The following is a 24,545-nucleotide window of genomic DNA, read 5'->3' on the forward strand; positions in this document are numbered from 1 at the left end:
TGGGTTGGTAAAGAAAATTCTGGGGATTCGTTTTCTCAAGCCTGTGTATCTTTGGCATCATTGTACACAACGTTTCACCTAATGTCCCCTCGCCACCTTGGGGTTGATGGGTATGGGTTGGGGGAAGTGGGGTGGGTTAATATTAGGAGCGGTTTGATGACAGCTTGTGAATTCCAAAAGCTTTATCGGTCCCCTGCAGCCTGCCTGGGCAGCTCACTGCTGCTTCTCATCTCTCATGTGCGTTGCATTGAATATGGCTCTCCAATTGGGGTCACAGCACAGACTGATAGAAAGCTATATTCCTTCATAACTGGAGGCAGAGACACACAGTTCAGTATTGAGAACAGCAGCAGCGAATGGTGGCAGGCACACAAGCTGACTGACCGACCAAGATGCCTTCAGATAATAACATGAGAAAACAAGACGTGGAGTTTAGATGCACTGTTCTCCAATTTTCATTGTTTAAATTCAATCTGTATGTGCCAGTCCACCACAGAGTAATACCCTGTAGTGGACAAAAACTCTTGCAAATGAGCTCAAACTTAAACTTTGAAAGGTACTAAACAGAAGATAAGCGATCCAATTTTCAGTTTTGACATTTATGGCGTCAGTTCCAGCTCACTGCTGTATACCTACTATGTGACGCCTTTTCTCAAGCTGCCTAAGAAAATCTCAGCTATTGGTCCGTTTCATAGCTGTTCCTGAGCTCTCTATCATTTTACTTACCTTTATCAGCTGATTGAGGCCATTTCATGAAAATTCATGAAAGTTTGAAAAACCACCTAGGGCCACAGTTAATGATTCTTTTCCAAAATCTTTGGCATTATTTTGTTTGGTTCAGAAATGGCAGATAAAATGTCTTCATATTTTCATTACAAACTGAAATCATTGTCCAAGTAATTTAGAAAGCCTATATTTTTTAAAAATAAGAAGTTGAGTATGATTTAGCTGAGTAGACAGCCAAGGCAAGCTTAATTTCTTAATTATGTGTCACTTTATTATATTACCAAACCATCTTAATCAATTAGCATTAACTGCTAAAGCGGCATTGAACTGTTATGAGGCTGACATGGCGGACACATGGTGATGACGGTGTGTAGCTCCCAGGCCCAACTTGCGAGCAACTCAACTCTAATTCATAATCAGTGGCAATGTGTGTCTGTCATATCTAATATAATTAGATTTGCCAAGAAGGCACCTAAGGCTTCTACTGGATGAGCAAGTCATAACATCTTTTTTCAGATTTTTCACTGCCTATGGAAAGTGAGTTGGAGGGGGTGGTGTGCTGCATTGTAAAGGGCAAATAAATCAAAACCTTCCCAACCCGTCACCTCAGCTGCAGCAGCTCTCAGCAGATGTCTCGCTCTTTCTACTTTCTCCTGTTTGTCCCTTTTTCCCAGACCACCTATAGGGATTGATAACCATGCCAGATTTCAGATTTTACTTTTCTAGTCTTTTTTTTATGCGACACATAAAAACGAGATGCTGTTTCGCAATTTAAAGAGAACAGTGCAGCTTTTAAACAAGTTAAAAAGGCAAAGCAAAAACAGAGAAATCCATACCGCTCTCCTGCCCGTTCTATATTACATTGATTTCATGCTGAAATATCAATCTACATGCGTCATGTACTGTTGCAGCACTCAGCACTAAGCTCCATTGGGACACCTGCCTCCACCCCCCCACTTACTCTTTTGCACACTCAATTAAGGAGGAACACTAAATGAAAAACCCCTCCAATGCAAGCACTGATGGCTTTTATTCATGAAATAAAAGCAAACTTTATGACTGCACTTGAATTTGTAAGCACATTTATCCCAAAATAGAAAACTGCAAAAAAAACCAAAAAAAAAACACAACAACAACAAAAACCCACACACATACAGCAATTCATTGAGTCTTGCTAGAAGATGTATTGACAGTATCCAAGTCAATCACAAAATATATAAAATGTTAATGGCATTGTAATCTGCATTTGGATCAGCATCATTCAAATACATGACAACACACACATGCAAGTTTTGTACCAATAACCATTGTCAAATTTGTCTGGCTCATTTTTTGGTATTCTACCAAATCACACAAAAAACGTAAGATCATTATTATTCTTGACCTAATGAAGCTAATGAAGAACCAGCCACAACAACAGTATGACTGAAGCAGATTAAAGATGATTAAAAGATATTAAAAGCTGATTTGCTCAAGTTTAACTTTGTAAACTACTGTTCAATGTAATTGTGAACATTCATTATATTTCACAGTTTACTTTGCAACTTTTCAAGTCGCTTCACAACAGCGCTAACGGTATGACAAAACCAACGGTGACCATAAAACCGAAGAAGCTAAATGAAATTCAGCTGTCTCTTTATTTATTACATCTGGCTTTCCTGTTTTCAGCTGTTTTTTGGGTTTGTTTTTTTTTTTTTTTTGTTTACCACAAACTACATTTCTACTGGGAATGTTTGAGAGTTTGTAGAAAAAATGAACCCTAAGGCAAATCATCTCCAAAATCCAAAACAACACATTAATTCGATTTGTTGTTTTTGTTGTTGGTGTTGTAGTAATACACATATTGCGCCGTTGCCATTTGCACGTGTTCAGCACTAAGACATTCACTGGATTAAATATCAATGGGAATTTTCTTGCCATCTTGTTCTCAAACAAATTTACTGCCAGCAAACTGAGCAGCATCTGTCTGACATTTTTACTTTCATGTCTACAGTTTGCTGAGTATGATTATATTTATTGCATTTCTGTAACTGTAAAATCTCAATCAGGGGCCGCTTGATTTGAAATAGATCCACATGATGACATTTAAAAGTGACATTGCAATTTATTTGATGTGTTCAGGCCGCCCTTCAGGCTTACCATGCAATGTCAACGCTCAGAAGATGTGAATGTGCTGTATTTTTAAAGGTGCAGACAGGCAGTACAATGGGGACTTCAGCCTTTGGCCAGTGTTTGACAGGAAATAGAATCTGTACCTTTGGCTTATATACAGCACCCTGAAGAAATGGAGGAAAAGAAGGAGGAAGAGGGGGGAAATGGGTTTGAGAAGGAAGCAGGGAGAAGGAACATTCAGCAACATTACCCTTTCTGTGTCAGCACTTCAAAAGTTTCCCCATTATTATTTATCCCACAACCCCTCCAAGAACTTCAAATATTAATTCGATCTAACCTTTTATTCTCTGCCTACTGCAAATTGTCTAAAAAATCCTTAAAACAGTTTTCATCTGTCGTCTCTCTCCTCTTCTTCTTTTCTCTCTTTGGGGAATTGATCAAATGAGATTTAATCATAAAACTGATTACATTAGTTTCTTAATTGCTGTTAGAAATGTCATTTTACCGAAGTCCAGCAGCCTTCAGCTGTAGTAAAACGCTGTTTGAGAGAAAAATCACCCAAACTACAAAGGTTGCCATCTGAGTGTCTGTTACCCATCACATACCCAAGACTTTTGTTCCAGTTGTGATCCACGAGCCAATATGTTGCAGAAGAGTTGCTTCACTGTAGATCAAACTTGTCTTTTTCACCTGATGATAATGAGCTCGGAAAGTTTCTAGTCACACACATAACAGCTTTAACCTTCATGAAACTCTCCAATCTTTGGCCATTCAGCAGGGCATTGGTTTTGGGGCATGATGTTAGGAGAATCTTCTGATGAGAGAAGAGCACTTCCTTTAGCTCTAAATGCGGCCAGTTGTTTGTTTAAACTGTGACATAACAGGTTCTGCACCTGGATCTGCAGTGAGGACGGCAGGATGTGGTTTTCACTGCGGTGCTAAGTGATTAGGTTGATCTCTGGGGAGAAGTTTAATTCTCTTCTGAGTAAGGATGCTATTAAAATGCAATGACATAAGATTAATGCTCATCTTGTAAGTCACATTTACTTTCTCATTCACTGTGGAAATTGTCATGCAATATTGAGCACAGGGCCTTGTTTTGAATGCTGAAGAGTTTAAGAAGTACACAAAGGGAAGGAGTGAATGTTGGCAACTGAATGGTGTTTTAGAAGAAAGTCATGAAGCTGATAGCACAACCTTGGTGTACAGTTACATCTTGAAATATATTGAAAAATGACTGTCCAGAGTTTTAGAAATTGGGCTGAAGAAGTTGATATATGACCAAAAATATAAAATATAATTCAATAACATTGCTGTTGAAAAATGATGTTGTTTGACACCTTAGTTGATATCATGATTTCTTGCATGCTGACATAATAGGATTTATGCAGGACAAAAAAATCTTTGTGTTGGATAAAACAATGCATGGAGTTAAATTGATTTCGCTCGCCGATTTATGTTTCTATCTGTGCTTCATAAGAACGCATTCATACATTGTGTTTCTTGACTCAAGGTCTTATCTCTCTTTTTTTCCCCCCTGTGTTTTGTTCCTCCTTACAGTACACAGCAGAGCTGCAAGCAGAGCCAACACCGTGTGTGTGTACACATATGCATGCTTGTTTGAGAGCCAGAAGCACCTGCTATATGTGTTTGTGAGATGAGGAGAAGCTAAGTGGCCACCAACAACCACCCAGATCAGACAGCCTCCTTCACTGCAAGATGGATTAGAGCCTCACACCTCAGGAAATCAAAGGTAGGAGAGTTACTTGGTAATCAACCGCCATAGTGCTGCCCTGTTCGGTGACACATGTAGCGAGTGAAGAATGAAGAAGAGATGAAATAATGAATGACGATGAGTTTCGGCTCTCTGCTATAAGCTTCGACACAGAGACTTGTCACATCCATCACTGAAAACGGACAAATGGAAGTAAAGAGCAATCAAGACGGTTTAAATTAATCCACTTTAAATATAAGTAAACAAGACAAATTAAAATGTGCCTTGAATTACTGAATGTACTCTGCTAATCAGCCAAAATCTGAGAACTCATTTTGTGACATTTTAGCAAACCAGGAATTTAGATGTTTTAACTCTTACTGTGGACCTGTGTTGAGTTCAGAAAATAAAAAATGCCGTTCTAGTTTCCACAGATACCAAATAATATATGTCACACATTTGTAGCACTGCGTTATCTGATGTTGCATATGAAGACATGGCATTTCAGTTTAAAATAAGGCTTTAATGCAAATCGGTCCCGTCATGGAAGTACACAGTGTTAAACGCACTGAGAAAATCAAATTTAGACACTGGTGTGGAGTAGACTGTGAGAAAACAATTTTTATAATGTAACGCTACTTAAGGGGAATATCTAGGTCCAAGAGGTTAAGGCAATAGAAAAAAAGCCAGCGGTCTAAAACATCATGAGTACACGTCAGGAGATCTCCTTCCCCTGTCTCCAATTTGCTCTACAATTGCTGAAGAACTCTTGCTGCTCTGGTGAGTTTGAGCATCAGCTGGGCCAAGGAAAAGGAAAACGTGCACTATTGTTATCAGTATGCTGTATTGCTCGTCCCATCTATAAATAAAAGCTCTGGTGAAGGCAACAAGTCCAGACAATTTTTCTGGGAGTTGTTGAAAGTATTTCTGGAGAATGCAGGACAACACTAACAGAATTAGAAAGAGATGAGGCAATCCAAGGGAAACAAGGATGAAACACAAAATGACCCCTTTAACATCACAGGCTGTTGATTATATTATAATAAAAAATATTTTCAGGGTCCAGGTGTCTTTTGAGGAGCCTGAGACATACTTGTCACGACAATAGTCCAAAAAAAAAAAAAAAAAACCATTGACACGTTGTTCAGTGTACAGTGGCTACACTTCTTTTGTTTGGGACCACTACAGTGTGTAAAAGGAAAGCCATAAAATGCTTTTACAGCATTCTTCCAGTGGCAACAAAAGTGGCTTCATGGACTATAATTATATGCACTGTTTGTGTGAAAGGGGATTATTTTACTGAGAAGTTTTTGTCAGTTCATGTAAAATACGTTGATGAAAAATGCATGTGTTCTATTCCGTACTGCTTCCCCCTGCTAAGCTCTCAACAAGCCTGGCAAACAGCTTTTACCTCCAGCTACCTTCTTCACTTTTCTGACCAACACCTCCAAGATGGTGACTATTTAGCAAAAGTTTTCCCCATGCTTTTTGAAAAAGTGCAAATTTTACATTTATTTTTCCTGGACAATGATTGTAAGTGTCAATCATCCATATCCTGCATAGCTTCTCTTTGCCTCCTCTTCAGCAATGTAGTTAAAAGGCAGAGTTTATGTAATACTTCACATAAACTGAGGGCAGACTTCCAGTCATAACGTTACTTTCTCTGTCAACAAACCCTTGGCTGTTAGCGTACTAGAAAACCCAGTAACTCATAATCATGTAAGTATCATGTGTCTTAATAAGCGTAAGAGGAGAGAAGAGCAATAAAAGACAAATGAAACAACAGTGAGTGACGTTCCTGCATGAGTTGGTTTGGATTTATGTGACTGCACATTCACCTCACTGACATGTGGTTTAAAAATTCTGGAGCATTTCATGTTCAGACGTTGATGAATAGAATGAATTTGCAGAAGCACTTGAGCATAACATCGTAACCCCGCTTCTTTCAGGATGATCTCCTGGTTCAAACAATTCATGTTCAGTTTTTCAGCTTTTTTTTTCTTCCAGGATGTGATGAGTTGGGAGGTGAAGATTTTGTTTTTGTGTGTGTGCACGTTTGCATGCTCTGTTGGTTGTTGTTAATTGCAGACAGACCTTTAGTCAGCAACATCCAAATGACAAAGTCCTCCCAACCCTTTATCCTGCAGCACTACAACAGGAAATTAGAGTATTCCTCTCAGAGCCACCTCTTTGCTTTCTCTGAGACTTCTCTTACATATATTTTTTAATTTACAAAACCAGCTCACAAAAGGGTTTATTTTAGATAAAGGTGCCAGACTCGACCCTATAGCAAATGGCTGAGTCTGTCATGGTTGTTTTTGTTTTTTTTTTGTTTTTTTTTTTTTTAGTTGTTGATTTTTATTTTTTTTTTTTTCCTCCAGCGCTATTTATTTGGAGGACAGGATGCGCTGTCATCTGGAGGTTTCTTTCCATCTGCCACCTGCTGTGCTCTGTTGGGACAAATAAAAAACCCCAAAACATCACCAAAAAAAGCAAAAAAACTCTAAAAAAACAGTAAGCATTACAGGAGGCTTATAGGTGAATAGTGCGAGGTTATGGATTTTCCCAATCCACATTGAACGCAGCATGTTTTTTAAGTAGTATGCATATCCTAGTTTTTCAGAACACAGGTTTTCCTGTACATTCTTGTTTTTTCCCACATTGACACGGAATCCTTCTTTCAATCCACATTAAACTGATTTGAAGGCTTCCATATTATGTCACTGCTGGCTGTACACCATACAGAAATGGTCTGCACACACAAAGAGTCCCCACCAGAAACTTTTCAATTATCGTGACAAAAGATATCTTGACCACACAAACGCGTGCGCGCACACACACGCACACGCTCTACTGTGAAAGTAAAACTGCTCATTTTAGCCCAACTTATTTAGTCAGACTACAAATTCTCAAGTGTGCTAGTGATAGAATAACCTGATTCACATTCATATGCAGGATAACACACCACCACATTCCCCCACAGGCGGCTCCACTATGCTGTGAATACAAATACCAGAACACATGGTATGCTGTAAAGACACTGAATTTCTCTGAGGCACAAGTGCTCTGTGAAATCCACCGCTGACAGAGTTTTTACTGACTTTGGCTCAAGGAAAGTGGTTTGAGGAGATGGTTTTAAATTCACTGCCCACATGTGCAATCCTGCATGGGATGCTAGTATTGAACACCACTTTGGTGCAGTTGATGTGTTATAGCCTCTCAGTATGAGTCAACCACAGCTTCCAATGTCATCAAAGGGTAATTAGTTTTTACTGCAGGTGTTGAACTGGTTTTGGTATGTCACTCCCATTAAAATCATCTGTGTTCCGCTTTGTTTTCTGCATCATGCATGCTCTTGTCACAGCTTGTAACAAAGTTTTCTTGCAGAAAACAGAAACACAGTGTGCATCTGATGAAATCAGTCTCCTCTCTCCAGAGGAAGTCTCATGTTTGGTGCTGGGTAAAACAGTGTGAGCATGTATTTAATGAACTGTTTGTATTTGTATGCTGACTGTATTCATGAGTGGACCTCGGTTAGCTCCTGTCTGTGGTGCCGCTGGGCTGCCTGCCTTTTTCTGCCTCCTTCCCTGGCTGCTCCTGAGAAGCAGAGATAAGGCCCAGTGATGTTTGTCTGCTCCTTGGCAGATTACTGAGGCAGACAGGTACAAGGACTCTGGCAGACTTCTACAGTATACTTGAGGCCAAAGGAGAACTTGCTTTGGATGCCTAAACTGACCACAGTGCCGTTCCAGCCTGAATGCCATCTGGCTTCTTTGTAAGAGCTGCTGCACAGCTAATTACTGCTCAAAGACAAAACGTGTGGGTCAGTAAGGAGGACATATACATTTCTTTGAACTAGGATGTTTAAATTACATTGGATAAGCACATAGAATCTTACCAATTTTTCTTTGATAAGTAATTACTGGAATGTAATTATATTTGCATAAATGATGCCTACAATTAAAGTCAGTGGGTCACCTGCAAACCAAAGAAATACAGGAAACACAATAAGCATCGTGGAAAAGCGTTGTCCATAAACTTTTACCAACCATTATGAGATCGAAAATATTGTCTAATATAAACAAAGCTAGCACGGAAAGTACTGTTAAAGAGAGGTTCGGTGTAATGAATGCACTTGTGCTGTTGTGGTCCAGCCAAACGTAGAGGTGTTTTATTCACACGTGAGTGGGTGGCAGGTGGTTTCCAAAATGAGGACTTGAGTAAAAAGTGTGCATGCGTGTTTGTGTGTATATGCACATGCCAGCTATGTGTCTCTTTTCCTTAGAGCAGCAGTGAACATATTCAAAAACATGGCCAGTTAAGAGATGCGTAATTGGACTTCTTCATACTCTCTTTAAAACATTCTGGGGGCTTCTTGGGGGCTACTACTCCTTAAAGGATAAACAGGAGGAGGGATCTAAAGGGGTTTCACCAAAAGGCCTGGTCTGGGTACTGATGAGATCATGTGTGTCATCTGCATCATAATTTGTTTCTCTGAATAATGTAGTGATGTGTTTTCAGAACCTTTCTGCTTAAATAGTCAATGAGAATGAGAGAAGCTTGATGTGTGCCAGCAGATGGACCATAAAAAGGGGAGATGATGTAACAGATGAGGTTGTTAAAGGTGAGAATAAAGAGAAGGTAAGGGATCTGTATCCAAGGGTTTTAGCAAAGTATTATACTGGAATAAGAAATGTATAGCGGTGTGTGTTGTTTTTTTTTTTTTAAACTCCGCTGTTGGTTGATCACTGCTAAACTCCCGGCATCTCTTTCATGCAGCTACATATTTTTATTCTTTGTTTCCATTGCTTTGCAGATTGACTCATGTTTGAGCAGACCTGTTTAAATAGTTGTCTCAATATTTATATGGTTAATTGTGAAGATCCTAAATAGACATCTTTCATTGCTCCCCACACCATGTGGGAGACGTGTTCCTCCATGTGACAGCTTGACTGGAAAATGAAATTAGACGGAAGTAGGGATGTATACACAGGAGCAGAGGACAAGGGATAATACATGATTCACATACGGTAAGCCTTGGTTTTGAATATACAGCACATTGAATATACATGCAGAAGAGAGCATAGAGGATCTAAGGGTTTAGAAAGAGTAAAGAGGCAGAGTTTTACAAGGTGGAGTATAGCTTATGAAGAGAGCTCAGACTGAATTAGAGAGTGTAACAGCTACTGAGAGTCCTTGACTGGCAGATTAGCTGTTGAATGATTTACGCAGGAAAACCTCTTAAATATGTGGATTTTACAATTGTAGATCCTGTAGATGGAAAAAAAAAAAAAAAAAATCTAAACTTCATGCTGAAGTGTTCCTATCATCCAGTCAAAGAGTGTAAAATGTGTACTCAATTGTGGTTTAAATTTTATGTAATTCTTTATTACAGCAATTTCATAAAACATACATATGGGTGAAGGGTTTCTTATGATTTTCCTCAGCTAGCTGTTGGTGGCATCTGGCCAGTGAACAGCAGTCAGAAATGACAATGTTAATCTGACTCAACAGCTCAGCCAGTAAAGAAATGAAAATATATTTGAGGTGCACGTGTTCAACAGTCTGCTCTCGAATGGACATGAAATTAGATATTTCAGTACTAAAAAGAAATAAATAAAGAGGAGACGCTGCAAAAACGTTCTTATTTAAGCAGGCTTATGGCAAAGCCTGTCAGCTGGATTTGTTTATATTCTTATTTTACTAAAGAGGAGGTGTGGGGGCAGCAAATGCAGCAGGTTACCCTTCTTTGACTGTGGTGATATAGACTTTGCATATCAGTCTTTCAGTCACACGTGCATTGGTTTTTTGTTAAAAAGGACCAAGCAGCGCCTCTACAAGATTCACATTTAGCTATTGCACAGTATATTGTGCTGTGCAGCCAGGGAAACTGTGAGCTCTGATTTTTGTCAGCATTATTAACTGCTGTTGGGCTTTATCTGGGCACTGCAGTGCATAATTGGAAAATCCAAGCCCATGAAACATAACCTCCATGCGGTCTTTTTTTGCCACCTGCATCACTGTTATTTATGAATGTGCACTGTAATTTCTGCTATCTAGGCTTGGAAGTATATAAAAGATTCACTGTTAAACTGCTTAAATCTGCTGTCTTAATTCACTGCTTTTGTTAGTTTTCTTCAGGTCATATTTTTGTAAGTCAAGGGCCACGGCCCTTCACATACTCTTGCGTCACCAACAGAGCAAGGGCAAGGAGAGCTACAGTAGGAAGTTCGTGTCAGAGGATTTAAAAAGGGAACGGAGGCTGAAGGCAGGATATGATGCCTCGTGGAAGAGATCCAGATCTGATCAGTACAGGAATGACCAGTGGTGGGCAGAGAGGCCAGATGTGACAGCTGGCTCCAGTGGTGTGTGGTGAAGGGTGGTATTGTTTCAGTTTTACTTGATGTTATCCAATCCCATTTACAGATTGGAAGGACCACTGCTCTCACTTACACAGAAGCTGGCTGCTATCACTGGGAAGGTGGCTGATGGATGGCCGGTCTAATGATAATGGGGCAGAAGAACTCAGAAGAGCTGGATGATAACTGGCTGGTGGCATGAAAACTGCAGTTCTGACTCTCCCCTTTCTACTTGATAACACCACTGTGTTTCATTTGATTCTGCTGGTAATTGACTGGTTAAGGCTGGTTAGAGGCATTAATGGATCCAAAAATTGGAAAGACATCTTTATCCCAGGCATATTCTGAAATGTTTGAAGGGTACTGAGTACGCTTTGTATACAACAGTACCTATTCAACACAGAGATGCACTTATTCCGGTTCTAGCCAGAAAATTGCTGCCTAAGTGGAGAATATGATGTACACATAACAACAGAGGCGCGTGATAAACAAATATCTTATTTGCCTAAATAACACATTTTGGAGCACACCATTTGAAGCTGTCTCCTTTATACAATGAGACAACTGTGAACAGGGGATTTCAGAGGGCTGTACTCCTTGCCGGAAAGGGAATGGAGCACACAGAGTGGCCTGGCACAGCTTAGTGCACACAAAGCAACGAGAGGATTTGTCTTGTGACTTTGATTCCGTCTGAGGGTGCATAGAGTTAACACTGGAGCTGATTTAGAGCTAAACAGCTGATTCTTCTGGTTTTATAGGGAATAGATTTACAAAAAGACCTTCAGACTGGTGTAAGATGACAGGACATTTGAAGGTACCTGATGTAACTGTACTCTTTTTTTAAATCACCTTTCTCAGTGTTGTAGTGCGATGAAAGTGCTATTATTCATGTTTAACTTGGCATAACATTATATGGAATACTATTCATCATTACTCCAAATATTGAACTAAAGGGAGGAAAATTGGAGAGTCATTTAAGATGATGGCAGCATATTTCTCAATCAAACCACACATCAATGCAAATTAAGTTTTTTTTGACATGAAAACAACAGCTTTGCATAATCATTATTTTTAATTGGACAAGGCTTACTGAGGGAAAGTATCATTCGAAAACGTTTGGGTACTCTTCGCAGTGCCTACAGAAAATGTTTCTTTCTGTAGTCTTGTTGGTGCTTTCGCTTCCAGCTGGCTGTTATAAAGCCCAAGGCTCATGCCATTTCAAGACTAAACGAAACACAAAGCTTGCTCATGGAACAGAACGCTAATATGGTTACAAATTCATCTTGCCTAGAAATCTCTTGACTTTTGATAAACAAGGAGTACATTTGCATTCAGCCCAATCATAGTGCATGAAAAGAGAACTGTGATGACCGAGCACAGCTCACATGCCATTCACATTTTCATTCTCACTGGGCATTTAGCTCTCAGCGAGCCATGAACAGCTCTCCTGTGACAGCACAGGTAGAGAGCATTGGCAAGTGGCAAAGAGACAATTGTGTAACCCCAGTGTTTGCATATGAGTGACAGGTCCTTATCAGAGCCCCCGCTGGCTGATCAAAGTTGAAAGGGGGTCAGGCTGAATTAAAGACTAGCTAATTAAAATGTCCAGGGAAGATGCCAGTCCTCATTTCATTTATCTCCTCAAGCACAGTGGGAGAGAGACAGAGAGAGGTGAGATATGAAAGAAGCACAGAAACAGAATAAATGTGTGGTATCTCCCAAGTTGAACTAGATAGATTATTTGACAGTGTCTCTGTGCAGTGGTAACAATTGGAGATGTGCTGTTCTATGATATCTTGGTTTGAAAGTCACACCTGTATGTGAGCAGATGAGTTGGTAGGAGTTGTTCACCTGAGAGCATATTGCTGTAGATGGATAGAACGAGGCTCTAGGCAAGAAGCAAAGCATGTAATGGGACAGTCATAAAAGGCCTATTCTGTTTTCAGGCTGCTCTCTGTGGCATGGCCTTTTTCAAAGCTCCCATTTTCACAGCCTGTTGGAGAATAGTCTCTTGGGTTCATAGTGTGTGTGTGTGTGTGTGTGTGTAACCGTGGGAGGTATTAAGGCTGTTTCTTGGTTGGTACAAAGGTCACACACAGATTTACTGTGTAGACCCCACCCTGCAGATGGGGTGGTCTCTCAGGATGCAGTTGCAGTCTGGAGCATTGTGGAACCAAATGATGTGTTCAATCTGAAGTTACAAAAAAATCAAGGGTATCGTTGACTTACATCCCAGTTTTCTTGGAAACACAAATGTAGGAATATATTACACAATTTCCCTATTGTAGTCGTTTGAGAGGCCATTACTATTATATCTGTAGGTTGTCTCTTCAGATTCAGTCAGCAGATGATGAGGATATCAAATGAAGGAAATGCTGCCCAAAAATGAAATTAACCCTCGACCAGTGATATCAATATAATGTAGGTAAGAGATCTTTTGACACCGGGTTGTCCAATAATCTAAGTGTGTGTGTGTGATCTTTCACACTGGACTTTTTGTGGCGAAAGTGTCTGACACTGATGGACACTGAGAGCGATTCAGCCTAATGAGATGCCATGTTGCTCTGTGGAAATGATTACCTCAGGAGGAGAGGTATTAGATTGATGAGGGCAATCTTTTGCCTCTGTCCCTGAGCTGCAGTAGTGCCTCCACCATCATCCCAGTGTTTAGACAGTGACGAGTCACTCCCTCTTAGCCCAAATGACCCATGTCACTTCCTGTGCGAACTTAAAAAAAAAAGGGGGGGGGGGGGGGGGGGGGGGGGGGGGGCGTGTGTAAATCAGTTCCCTACCATCTCAAGTGACAAAATCAATTTAAGTATTCTGCTGCTCTTCTAAAAGTTCAATTTCTTAATGCCATCAGTCACAGCTTGCCTCTGCACACGCTGATCGCCATGGCAACCTCTTGTGATTCCAGGCTGCAATGGAAAATTTCTGTATAGGTCTGTTTCCTCCGACTTTGCTTTGCTAAAATGGATTGAAAAGGTTGTTTGTTTGTTTGTTTGTTTGTTTTTTACGAAAAATCAAGCTGGGGATTTTAGGTGAAGAATTATGATGTATCACACAACAGCAATTAAGACGTGTTCCTCCTGTGAAATTTGAATGCTGATTAATCAATACCTGAGGTTATTGATGTCTTGAAGGATGTACAGTGAGTCTTTCATTTGTTACCGTTGGACCAGCCTTCGGAGGGCGATTGCCTCCAAGGAGCCTTAGAAAGCCATTAATCAGGACTTGGCTGATGGCTTCGCCGGTCAGCAGGGATCTGAGGGGGGGACACTGCTGGGAGTGAGGCAGCAGTAGTTTAATATCACGCAGGGGACAAGCCATGAAGCTAGCAGATTACAACCAAAGTAATAGTATGTGTGCAGCCCAAGAGTGCTTTTCTAAATGCAGACAGTGACATTTTAAAATATTCCTTTATGGTTCAGTCTATTTATATTTGCTGTGACCCAATCTGATTAGTTTATACATCGATCTGTTGGTCTGATGACAGAAGTGGTGTTTGGATTCTGGCATCGCCTGCAGAATTAGCTAATTGGAGTAATAGTAAGGGATTGTGATTAGTGATAGTGAGAGCAGCGTTGTTTTAGCTGCGCAGTCAGACCTTCACAGTTGGTGAGAACTGACATGGAGGGTAAAGTACCTATTAGAGACCTGTGATACTGGGAATATTTAAAATCAATTTTGGATTATTATTTTAACAGAATTTCATTCAAATAGACCTTCTGCACCAATCAGACTTTATCTGTGAATTTAACCTGCACCAATCAAGTCATCAGTCTTGCAAAGGTTTGTTCTGGCTGTACTCTGAGCCACATGCAGTGATGTGGAGTGAAGCTGTAAGGAATTGCCTTTTAGATTTTAAAGTGACGGGTTAATTGAGGGAAGCAGGGAAGTATATAAGTGGATAAGAGCCAAGAGGAGGGGCAGAGAGAAAGTAATGAATGAATGTGCAGGAGAGTGAATGAAGCCATCTTCCTGACTGAACTTTTGCTAAGCCCCATTGGCCAACTGCTGCACTTTGGACTAAAAATCAACAAAGCCACTCACATCTGTTACTGATGAGCAGAGTGGCCATGTCACTGTACTGTTTGTCAAATGGATAATAAAATGCCATCATGCTGCAGAACTTCATCAATAGTTAGCTGAAATTATGTAATTGTTCATTCTGTATCTATAACTCATCTATGATTCATTATGAAGTATGTCACCTACTTATACCGGCTGTTTTGTCTCTGTTAAAGCGTGCTGTTGACCGTTCATACAGGAGTGGACTCACAAGCTATCCGTGTTTTAGTGTTTTCTATTTTCTGACTGTACAGAACCTCACTTAGCATGCTGATCCAGCTCAGGAGGGGATCCTCAGGGAGACACAAAGCAATGTTTTGAGGCAGAGGCTTAACTCTGGGATTGGATTTTTCACCTTCTCTCAAGTGTGCCAACTCTCTATTGATACTTTGTACAGTATATGTTTTTGAAACATTCTGCTGCTGTGCTTATTAATGTCAACATCCATATCAAAGAAAAGCACAAATGCATGAGCCCCATCTTCTTTCATCACCTCCACATTAGCTCAGCGGTAAAGTAATCCATAATACATGAATTAGTTGTCCAAGTTCTAACTATATATTTAAGAACAGCCTTTACTGCTAGGTAGCATCTTACTTTGTATAGAACCATTAGATAAAAATCCAACATGAAACACACACAAGTTGTTTATTCCATGAATTTGAAAAGGCCATATTTTTGTTGCTGTTCAGTCTTGTTTTTATGCAACACTTGTAGCTTTGGTTTGAGAAAAGAAAATGGGTATGGTCAATAACACTATATATATATATATATATATATATATATATGTGCTATTGAATAAAACAGGGCATAGCTGTCTATTTGATTTTAAAATTCTAATGTGGGAAAAATAAAAGCCACATTAGAAAGTAATGCATAGAACCGAACCGAACATAATTGATAGAGATTTTTCACTCTAGTTCTCTGAATAAGTCGGTCCATACTGCTGTGGTGACAGATTAGCACTGGAGCCCATTTGTTGTTCAGATTTGAGTCTTTCCAGAAGTGAGATCACGTCATCACTTAAAAGTACTTCCACATATTACAACAGTGTGTTTCCTGCCAAGCAACACAGACACCAGGCCTGAAAACTCAAAGTTTCACAGGTGAACAAAGGCAAGCGAGATCTTTCTGATGCATTAGCCTTTGTGGCTTCTCTTCACTCTCTGACTTCTGTTGCCTTTCTCTCTCCCTGGCATGTCAGGCGTCTCTTTTTTGTGCATCTCTCCTGCGCAAAAACACACAATGTTCTTTTTTCAAATTCCAGCGCTATTTATAGAGAACGTGTTCCCAAAAAAGTTTCCACAGTATGTTTAGTGGCATGTTTCAAGCTTTCTTTGTTACTCAGATCATATCCAGCTAATAGCCAACAGCAGTGGGAGCTTCCAACAGCTGATTGCTCACTAGAAAATATAGATGCATGAGGTCATCTACAATAACTGTATAATCATGATGTTCTTGGAAGACAGCAGTTTTTCTGCATTATCTGCAGTGCATTGTGTCTAAAGTATTAAGTGGACAGAATGAATTAGGAGCGTTACATTTGTCACACTGCTTCTTTACTGCTCAGTATCCAAACATCAGGGAATTGGCACTCCGATCACCACAGAATAAATTGGCGCAAAGACCTGCCATGAATGGGAAGATTTCAAATCCTTCATTGAGAATCTCTATTTCTTTAGCAACACATTTCATTTATTTTTACGACCACATATCAACGACATGCCAAAAGAAAATGGCTTTAGCCTTATTTGGTTTTCATAATAAAAGCAAGAGGTCAGAAAGGCACATTTGTCTCCATGGCAACCACGTTTTCTGTCTCGTGATGAGCATTGATGATTATGCATGGTATCCTGTTTATATCACTAAAAGAAATAGATGTATGAATGAAATACTACTCTGGCTTTATGTGCTGCATATTCAAAGCAGGACAGCGAGTGTCTTTGTTTGCAGTGGATAGAAATGGTACTGCAAAGTAACTTTTCTTCCAAGTTAAGAATTTTTTTTTTTTTTTTGTCTAATAGAAACTTTATTCATATATCAAAAGAAAAGAGATCTGTGGACTTTAGCTGCACTTGTACCCTTACACATCAAGAGAAAAATCTGTGTATAGTATTGGTATGATTTTTTTTTTTTTTTTCTTCCCCATCACCTCATTTCTATGGGTTATGTTAACATGTCAGCCATCAAATATTTGAGAGATCTGAGAATGTGGTGACGCCAGGTAGAGCTTTAATTTTGGATTTCCCCCTGGAGAGCAACACGAGCAGCTAAACAACCACACAGGTTCTGAAACAAATTTCCTGTTCAGTCGCTGACACCGTTTACTGTAAAGACCTATGTCACTATGTTTCTGTTATATTAATGCCTGCATCCCTTCTGTGTATTTCAGTGTTTTTTTTTTTTGTTTTTTTTTTTGTCAACATGAAGTCATTTCTCCCTTTTCACCTGTTTTAACTGAGAAGAAATTTCCCAGAATACCCAGTGAAATCAAAAATTTGATGCGTTTCGACTGTGGGATGAATCCGAAAGGCTCAATGAAGTCGTCCATGCGGTGGTTCATGGAAATCACCCATGGCCATTAGCTTGATGTTCAATCAAATCGATCTGGCGTGTCCAATCCAGAACCAATTAAAAAATGTATTGATTTTCTCTTCCTCCATATTTCAATCTGCATTTGTCATCTGTTTCAGCTATACTGTCTTTTCCTCTGAGTGCATGCCAGCCTGCCACTGACCTTCAGACATGAAGAACTACATGAAAGATTGGACAGTGGTTTCGCCATTTATAGGAGCAAAGTGTCCTGAAAGGAAATAAGGCTGTGACAATAGAATGGGGAGTGGATGCGGAGGCATGGTGAAGGGACATGTTGAGAGACAAAAGGACAAAAATGGAGAGCAGGCTTCTTTCTTTGTGGAAAAAATAGGCTCCATTGTTGTGTTCACTGAGCAAAAGTGTTCTTGCCGTGGCAAACAAAAGCTCTTTGCCCTTGTATTTCTGTGTAATTGTACCCTTACCACTGCTTCACTCTCACCATATGTACCCTGGCTGTAAATTTTGGCAATGCTGCCCCATGAATGAGTCTCATCGATTCCCCTGACACAGTTCCCATCAGTGTGCTAGTGGCACTCTGCTGTGGGGGGACAACATCAATTCCTCAACACATATACAAATACAGTTCAGGACCAGATACTATTAAACTGACTTCAGTGACTTGAGGATTGCAGATGGGAAATCTGGTTGTCTGTCTGTTTTTCTCACTGTTTTTCTGTCGTGCAGCTGATTAGTTGAAGGAAATGGACTTGTGTTTGACAGAGTTCTGTCATGCTCCAGTTAGCACTTTGGCCAGCTAAGAGCCCAAGCACTGCAGTGAACCCATTGACAAGATCACTCTGGATTCTTATTACTTGAACACACTGGTCCCAGTTAATCACCACAGTCAAACTGATTTAGTCTTTACTGAGTTGTTGTTGTGTGTGTGGCTGTATTTCTATCTAAAATGTAGCAGAATCTTATAGGAGACAACGAAGCAGGAGTTTGATGCATTTGAGTTTATTCTTTGTAATATGTCATGAACTAGACTGATTTGCTGTTCTGTTCTGCTCGCCTTTCTATTTCTATAAAACATCCTGCTCACTTTGCTTAAAACGCCAGCTTTTACCCATCTCTTAAAAAATAAATAAATAAATAAATAAATAAATAAATCAATACCTTGAATAATTGACTCATGACCAACCCCCCTGAGAACTGACTCCACCCACTTTGGCTGCTTTTGTCCCTTATATCAGCAAAATAATGGTGTGTAGTTATGCCAGCATTTAGTCACCACCACCTGACTCCCTTATCTCTTCCCTTTTTTTTAATTTTTTTTAATTTTAGCTCAGCTGGAGTTGTGTGCTCCCGGTCACTCCGTCCTCACACTGTGTATCATGGCTCGGTGCCGAGCAATCTAACCACACAGAATACATTTTGCAACAGGTACTGAGTACATTTTGTAACAGGTGTGAGTTTATCTGCTATATATCATAGCACCATATCATACAGACTGTGATTGAACGTAACATACATAATATAATACCATAACAAACGTAATGTGATTATTGTTTCAACTCCTACAGTGGCGCAGCTCCAGGAAGAGTAGTGACTGTCTGTTGTTTGACTCACCACTTCGGTCCAGACTGAGATAACTCGACAACTATTGGATGGATTGCCTTGACATTTTGCACAGACGTTCAAAATCCCCTGGGGATGAATCCTACTGACCTTTTGTACAGGTCGAAGTTTTCACTTATTCTCTATAATATTTAATCTCAACAACAGCACAATGGAACACCAGAAAATTTGATACATGCCTTTGTGCTTGATGCCTATTTTTTATCTGTAGCCCCTTAACAGATCTTCCTAAGTCACCTTGGCCTCTGAGTGTATTATTTGATGGAAGAACTAGTGAAATGAAGTATGATTTAATGAAAAATATATCAGTTTGAATGTCTGTTAGGGTGAAACTATTATGCTGTTACAGCAGTCCATCCTTTCTTTCTGACAGAAATACTTTACAGCCTCAATACACCTCATTTATGTAGTCAGTGACATGACATTCATACATTTTTCTATCTGAGCCTTCACCAATATATTTTGCTGGTTTCCATGCTGCCCAGCGGAAACCTGTGCTACAGAAAAAGCACTAGCAGCTAGACCAAGATACCTCCAGAAAATGAATGTTCCATTATTTATGCTCCCCTCACTAACTTTATGATGCCGTTGGATGGTCATGGTGTTGTCCTCTGTCTCCTTTTATTAGCTATGGAGCACTGCTGCATTTGAATGGATACGTCAAAGAATGAAGTTTCCTTTTGGCAAAGAATCTTTTTCTCAGACTCAGTGAAACAAAAGGATGGAGTCATATCATCAGGAGCAAAGTTTTAATGAGTTGTTTTTTTTCTGCCCGCAAGAGTCCAACACTGAATGTGTAACATTTACCAGCTAAGCACTTTTTCTCATATTGGTCTGAAAGCAGTAGTGGCCTGGTATTTAGTGGCGTATATATAGTATAAAGGGGTTTTCCACTGTGCCCTACTTTTATTTCATTTCAATATCCAATTTCCTCAAAATATTTTTTTTTTCTTTTTTACGTCTTCTATATTTTCTTTGTGAAGCATTGATGTTAGTTTCCACACAGCAGTTTCTACTACCATCTGTAGTGAATCCAGAGGGGGACAGTTTGGTTCAAATGTGATCACCCTTTTTGCGATGAGCTCTTTGGCTGCTTCCTCTGTTTGTCTGTAGGGACTGGTCCTGAAGACAGGATCGTCAATGCTATTGGACAAACTTGAGCCCAGTGTGACCAATGTATATAAGGCCAAAAGAGGGATTCGTCTGGCCACACATCTTCTTCTGGGTTGCATTGCCGTTCCTTTTTTTTTTTTTTTTAATCTTTGGTTTTGCTCTTAAACTGATCGAAACCTTCCACAATAAAGCCTCTGAATAAATTCCAGTGCATCAGAATATCAAGATGCTTCTTTCAAACATGCTGCAATGAAAGTAACTAACTATTATCGATTACATGTATTTTACTTTTTATCACATGATCATGGATAATTATTTCTATTTTTATAATGAAAAAAATCTTCTGTGTTTGTTGAATAAGAGGAGATGAGAAGGAGCGGAAACAAGTCCTTTCAGGGTTTTTTTGAGCTGGAGTCTCTTACATTCTGCTCACTCCCCACACTGATGGAACCACTCCAATCCAATAGCAGAATAAAATATGAATTATTCACAACCCTTTAAGGTTGCCCCCCAATATCACATACATTTCTCATTTAAAGGGATTTAAAAATTGGTCTGTATGCTGTGCACATACTATGTTACTGTATAGTTATAGTGAAATTGTTAGTGCAGGTACTTATTATCATAGAACATTAGTGGTGCATTTTTAACATGCAGTCTTACTTATTATCAACTTAAAAAAAGGAGTTGATATTTCACACCATTGCATAAACCTTCATTTTAGACGAAAGGATTTCATTTCTACAGCTCCTATACAGGCCATTGACAGATTATATCATACCAGCATAGAACATTGATTCTCTTGTTTTTACATTTCATTACCAGTTATGAATATGTAACAGCTCAGTTAGAAAGATGACACTATCCTCTTGTAAACACTTTACGAGCCATCCTGATATTTCCGTGGGATCATAACATTATCATACCCTGAAAACTACAGCTTATTTTTCCAAATTTTTTCAACTCAAAACGTGAAAAGGCACCGAGCTGTAGCACAGCAGAGACTACTGATCTCAGCTGCAGATCAAACATCAATATTGAATGTGTCTTAATCCTTACTGTTTCAAGCAGGCCCATGGGTGGATCTAATTAATGTCTCTGGTTTTGAACAGGTACTTAGCATTAGTCATTAAAAAGAGATCCATATACCAAAGGTAATAAAAAATATGATGTGCGGCCCAGGTGGTTTTACCTCAAGTAGGATAGTAAAAATGATGATGAGAAGAATGCACACGAAAGCGCTCTGGCCATCTAAATGCCATGCTTGGAAAGTGTTGACTTGGGTAAAATGCCATTGGTCTCTATTGACTCTGTGAATGAAGCCTTCTTTAGTTTTTCAGAATCCTTTTTTCTATTTTAATACAAGAAGGACACAAGAAGGAGTAGAATACAAAAGGACAATGCAAAGTGGCACAGGACAGGACTAGCTGATATCTATGGACTGTTTTCCAATACGTTTGTGTGTGATTGAATTTCACACAAATATTGGAGCAGCCTCGATGCTGTCTTTTGGTTCTTCTAGACCATCAGTCGGCGACCTTTAACATTAAAAGAGCCACAAAACCTACGTTAGCTTTCCGGGAGTTGAGAGCTCAAAATAGTCACCAGCCTGACGGCAACAGGTGACGTAAACAAGGTGGGGCATATATTTCGATCGACAAAATATGAACTATTACATTAGAAAAACAGCTAAATAGAATCAAATGTTTCTAAATTAATTAGCTATTATTATTTTTTCAAGGAGCCACTGCAGATGGATGACAGAGTCCTGTTCTAGATGATGTCAGGTCAAGGATTCACTTCAATCTATGTTTCTTTCCCTCATCCACAATCGCACATGACTGTTTCAGCTTTCGTTCCTGTCTTCCTTCAGAGGGGTAAGAAAATGTAGTGAACAAATAAATAGCTCTATATGCAGAGGAGTGCATGTGCTAACACTCCCACATAATGTGGTATCATGGTGTTTGAAGTAGGCAATCTTCAATTGGACACCCCTGAACAATGTGCAACACAGTATCCCACACAGCAGAAACTGGCTCCTTCAGATCAGCATTCAAACGTTCTCCCATGTGGCAAAAGCTTGGAGGGAGCGTGGAACAGTGATGTATGGGTCATAGCTACCCATTTTGTTGTCAAAACAGGCTGATATTAGAGAGTAAAATGTACTTAATCCCCTGGTAAATGTAAAGCCTCTCTAAATCCTCTAATTTCTTAGGTGGTTTTTTTTAATCATAATTGAGTCGAACATGATTAGTCATCTTATTCTGAAGTAAATCATGTCGCAAAAATGAATTACTAAGGATCAGTGATATCAGTACTCTTTTCCTGTCCACATGAACTCAGGACAAACACATTTCAAAATAGTTTTCTTCTGTAATGTCAGCATGCAAGAATAACTGGTCTTGTTAGCTAGGTGATGACTAAGTTTAGCTGTCTGTGTTTTTGGAATTGGGAGAGAAGATGCAATCATAAAGTCAGAAAGAGAGACACACATTGTTGTCCTTCCATTGAAGTGCCCAGTGCTCGAGGTTGTACCAGCAGTTTTATGTGTATAGTAATATAAGATTTATAATACATGCGTTTTTGTGTGTTATTTGTGCCTTATGAGTATTTTGGGGATCAGTCACAGACTTTTGAGTCAGTGTGTATGTGTGTGTGAGACAGGCTGAGACTAAGCAGCAGGGAGAGGTGCAGGTCATTGAAATGTAGACAAACATTCAGCCAGATGCTGCAGGAATCAATCCTTGTGTAACAGATGGCAAGATTACTTGGAGTGTGATTCCCTCACCTCTTTGTGCTGCAATGTCCTGTGGGATATTGAAGACGCCTGTGTTCCATAATGAGTGTAGCCTATAGTAGATGTGCACATAATTTATGCAGATGCTTTGACACCTAGAATGAGATTTTTGTTTTGATATGCGGAGGTTTAGGAGGAATACTCTAAAGGGGGTAAACAACCATAAAAGAAAATGAAATCAAGGTGCGAAATCTAACAGCGCAGTGTCATGTTTTTCCTTCTGAGAAATTTCACATTCCTGGAAAAGATGGTGAACTTTCCCTTTTCATGTTAAATGGGATGAATTGTACAAAATTTGCCTTTGTAGTTGTTGCTGTGTCCAAAGCTGTACTCATCTTTTTTTTCTTTTTCCTGCAGAGGTAACATTATATAGATAGATATTGTTTTCAAAGCTGAGTGACAGTCGGGGCTGTTGAACTGGCCACTTGGCCTTGACAGACTGCTCTCGTTATCAGAGCCCTCTGTCCCATCCTTGGCACAGCTTATGATTTTGTTTAAAAAAAAAAAACCCTGATAAATCTAATACACTGTAGGACACCTTGCCAAGGATTTTTTATGAATGAGATTGGCTACCCATAATGATGAATTAGATTTTAATTGCCAGAGGTTGATATTGTTAATGACAATCTAATATATCACGGAGGGCTGCAGCCCACACACGTTTGCTTCTGCAGATTCCACAGCAACAGCGCTGTATTTGATGTGAACTACTATTTGACTGTTGTGTATGGTCTTTTCTATGTGACCTAAAGTCCCTGAGAGGATATAACGCCATCTATCCAGTGGCATTGTTCTGTTATGTCAAGCTACTCCTCTTTTTCTTTCTGCAGAGTGGTATCTAATAAAGGGACTACAGCTGCTGTGAATTCCCCCGTTACCTCCTGTACTGCCGCAGCTGTACAGTACCTCTTGGGGGGAAAGGATGCTGGTAGACAAAGAAAAGCTCACGCTGGAGAGTTGGGGGATAAGAATACAGAGAGCTATATGTGCATATATACACTAAGACACATTGAGACATAAATCCTACCTGCTATAAGTAAACCCTGTCTGCAAAGAAACATTGTTACACAGTGGTAAAGATACTTTTTACGCATGGCTGCCTCTTTCTGCAAACGGGGGACGGTGAGATTAAATCAGCAGCTTGTTCACAATTAAAATGTATAGCAAAGCAAATGTCAACCAAGTGTCAGCTTTTCTGGCAAAACTGTGCTTTAGTATGTTCTCTGCCTGTCACCCGACTGAGTTCCCTCTTTGGTGTTATTGTAGACAAATGACGTGACTTATACTGCATGAGTGGTTAATCAAGAGCACTAATGAGCAAATGTTAACAGTTATGTTGCAAGAGCAAAGACTTTATATGTAAAGCAAATCCAATAAAGGCAGCACAGCGGCATAGTGGTTAGCTCCCTGTTCTTGCGTGGGTTTCCTCTGGGTACTCTGGTTTCCTCCCACCACCCAAAGACGGTTAACTGGTGGCTCT

Source organism: Echeneis naucrates, chromosome 13, assembly GCF_900963305.1.
Source record: "Echeneis naucrates chromosome 13, fEcheNa1.1, whole genome shotgun sequence".
NCBI lineage: Eukaryota > Metazoa > Chordata > Actinopteri > Carangiformes > Echeneidae > Echeneis > Echeneis naucrates.